Below are 2,758 nucleotides of genomic sequence, written 5' to 3'. Positions count from 1 at the left end.
TAGAGATTTGTTAACATTGTTTTAGAATTTCATATAAATAGGAGCATACAGTATACACTTTTTTTTCATTATGCTTTTTTCACTTGGCATAATGACTGTGAAATTCATTGGAAATTTCTATTTGTTGAGCATGCCAATATTTTAATTTTATTGCTGAGTAGTTTTGCATCATGTGGACAAGCCACAAGGGGTTTAATCACTTACATATTGATGGGCATTCAAGTTGCTCTCATTTTGACTATTACAAATAAGGTCACTATGAATATTTGTGTACAAGTCTTACTGTGGGTATATTTTCATTTTTCTTGGGTAAAAACCCAGAAGTGGACTAGCTAAGTGGGATGATAGGGATGTGTTGAACTTTTAAAGAAACTACCAAGTTATTTTCTAAAATTATTTTCTAAAGTTATTTTCTAAAATGATTGTAGTATTTTACATTCTCATCAACAGGGTTCCACATCCTCACCAGCCCCTGGTATTGTTGGTTTAACACACACACACACACACACACACACACACACACACACGACTCCCCCAAAGCAGAATTTATTTATTTAAAAATTGTGTATTTATTCTTACATGTTTAAACATCATTCACCTTCAAAGTACTTTCCATTTGATGCAACATACCTGTTGAGATATATTTTTTTCCAACTGCTCAGAACAGTTTTTGAACTAGTTGATTCTGATGTCCTTCTGCCATATTTTGTTTTACCTCTTCCACCTTAGCAAAACATTTCCCTTTGAGGATGTTTTTCAACTGAGGGGAAAAAAAGTCGCCTGGGGTGAGATGGGGTGAATACAAAGGGTGGGGCACAGGGATCAGGCTGTTTTGGTCAAAAACTGCTGAACACTCAGCACTTTGTGGACAGGTGCATTCATAGATCACCCATCACGAAATGGGCAAACGTATTGAAAGAATCTCCAAAAAAAATTCATTGAAGCCAAATGCAGCCTCTCACAACAACACTAGCTGGCACACTGATACAGATGGGTTCCTAGAACACTCACCTAGTTGGAGAAGCCTATACTTCTGGAAGCAACCCTCCAGACAAATCCGGACAAAGTTTGTCTAGATTCCAGACAAATCCAGGAGATGCGCTCATAGTTAAGAACATGTCAGTGGTAGTTAATCTGCCCTGAGGTTTGTAAGAAAGTCCATCAAGGTGGCATGGAGGCAGCCACCAGAATGTACCCCACTCCTCCCCACCCCAGCCATGTGGGCGAGGTGAAACACAGAAGGTGAAGATCCGGGTAGCACTGGGATTTTTCAGCTTTTATATACTATCTACTCATGCTATCTTTATAGATATTTAAATAACATTGTTCTCAGAAACACATGTAGTCAGAGTGTGGCTAAAGATTTTTTGTTAGACTAAGGGATGGGAGCTCTTGTGAAGGGGAACTTCACAGCAAAGATACTATTTAATGAAACTAATTACCTGTGGAACTCATAGAAAGAAGGACAGAGGACCTAGGTGCAATATAACATAAAACTTGACTATTCAGAAAAAAAAATATATCTCCATCCAGAATTATCTTTGTATATATAACTATATATATTATATATAACTATATATATTATATATGGCATTCTACTTTATGCATAGTGGTATCTCCTTATAAAATGTAATGTAAAATTTTTGCTGTATATATATATATATCTAGCAAGAGGCAAACAGGACCATTCTTTATTGGTGTTTAGAACAAAAGGCATATACATAGACTATACTATGCTTAGGAAGATAGATTTTTTTATTGCTAGTTAACTGTTTTATGCCTTGTGAATGTTGATATATATAACTTCTCAATTCTGGGCTTTATTCTTATAAAATCTCAAACCCAGATTAGCACGGAAAGTTGATCTGGCAATGAGAACTTGCTAAGATAGTAGAAACTCACTGAGAATTAGTATGCTTGCAGAATGATGAAACATCAGATCGTGTTGCCACTGAAGGTGGGAGAGGTTATCTTTTTTGGAGATCTGACATAGGTTGACACTATTTTTTAGATTCTTAAATAATTATTCCAATCGTTGGCTCAAGAATCCTGTATGCCTGCTTCCCACTGATGGAAGAGATGTCTGAAGCCATGTGACCTTTTCAGCTAAGGTGCCAGAGAAAACTCCATTGAGAAAGTCAGAAAGTGTGGGGGTAAATGCATGAAATTCGAATGAGATGAATGTGCATGTGATTATGGCTTTATAGTTGATGGTTTCCACTTTTCGAGCCTCAGTTTCCTTTGTATCTACTTACAAAGGTCTTTGTAAAAATTAAATGGACAATATATGTGAAGGCCTTGACATACAGTAACAATTAAATCAATATAAATTTCTTTATTTTCCATAGGTCAGTATTTAAAACATTAAAACAGTATGTTCCGTACTTACCTGACAGGGGAGATGCCATGATCATGAAGGTGGTTTTCCCAGGGCGAGCCTCACCCACTGCACTCTGGGTGTGCTGACCCCTCCAATTTCCCCAAATGCGGGAAACTTGACCGCATAGTTTGTGGTAGTGGGGGGCTGCGTCTGCACTCTCCCCTGGTTAAAAGGAAACAAAAACAAAACAAAAAACAGTAAGTTCACCATTTTTTGAGAATTATTTTTTTAAAAGTTGAAACTTCTTTGGCATACCATTTTTCTTGCATTTGTGTAATTAGTTAAGCAATGGATTGGTTTCTCCTCTCGACTATAAATTCCATGAAGACAGCAAACTTGTCTACCTGGCCCACAGTAGTATTCCGAGATGTTGGCATA

General features: G+C 37.0%; 1 non-coding gene across 1 annotated transcript; it reads left to right on the top strand.

The window, feature by feature from the left end:
* The first annotated feature begins 2,381 nt into the window (after positions 1-2,381).
* Positions 2,382-2,545, top strand: LOC123812300. Its single transcript, XR_006784575.1, has one exon. It is a non-coding gene; the product is annotated as a U1 spliceosomal RNA (small nuclear RNA).
* The last annotated feature ends 213 nt before the right edge of the window (positions 2,546-2,758 follow it).

This window comes from Phyllostomus hastatus, unplaced genomic scaffold (genome assembly GCF_019186645.2).
Source record: "Phyllostomus hastatus isolate PE091 unplaced genomic scaffold, TTU_PhHast_1.1 phas_scaffold_78, whole genome shotgun sequence".
Taxonomy (NCBI): Eukaryota; Metazoa; Chordata; class Mammalia; order Chiroptera; family Phyllostomidae; genus Phyllostomus; species Phyllostomus hastatus.
The sequence above is the reverse complement of the archived record's forward strand: the minus strand, read 5'-3'. Positions and strand labels throughout refer to the sequence as shown.